The sequence below is a fragment of the Myotis davidii genome, unplaced genomic scaffold (assembly GCF_000327345.1).
Source record: "Myotis davidii unplaced genomic scaffold, ASM32734v1 scaffold249, whole genome shotgun sequence".
NCBI lineage: Eukaryota > Metazoa > Chordata > Mammalia > Chiroptera > Vespertilionidae > Myotis > Myotis davidii.
Window position 1 is genome coordinate 4,654,003 of NW_006300367.1, and position 851 is coordinate 4,654,853.

An 851-nucleotide genomic window follows, 5' to 3' on the forward strand; every position below is an offset into this window, starting at 1 on the left:
GCTGGAATCTCAGTACTACCCCAGACAAAACAGACTTTAAAACCAAAACTACAACTAGAGACAACAAAAGACTCAGCAATTCCACTTCTGGGTGTTTATTCAAAGAAACCCAAACACTAAATTGAAAAGATAGGCACCCCGATGTCCATTGCAGCATTATTTACAATGGCCAAAAGATGGAAACAACCCAAGTTTCACTGAATGGATAAACAAAAAGTGGTGCATATATGGAATATGACTCAACCATAAAAAAAATAAATAAATAAATGAAACCTTGCCTCCTGCAATAACGTGATGGACCTAAAGGGCACTGAGTGACATAGTCAGACAAAGACAAACGCCAAAGGATTCCACTTCTATGTGGAATCCTATATAATAATAGACAAACATGGTAATTAACCATAGCTCTGACACGCTTCCCATTGGCTAATCAGGGCAATATGCAAATTAACTGCCAACCAAGATGGCGGCCCGCAGCCAGGCAGCTGAAGTGAAAAGGAGGCTTGCTTGCTCCAGTGAAGGAGGAAGCCAAGGTTTCCCGCCTGCAACTACCAACCTCTGAGCTTGCACTCTAAGAAACAATTTTGCAATTATAGAAGTTAAACAAAACCCAGAAACCTGCTTTCGGCCAGCCAGGCTTCAGCCAGCAGGATCACAACAGTGTTACAATTATAGAACCCAAACAAACCCAGACCCCTGCAGCTGAGGTCTCAGAGCTGGAGCCTAGCCTCAGAGCTAAAGCCAGGTCTCCTCTCCAATGACAGCCATAGAAGGTAAATAAATCCCAGAATAAACCAAACAACAACAAAAAGGAGAGGTTGGGAACCTCAGTTGCCTGCAACTTGAAAACA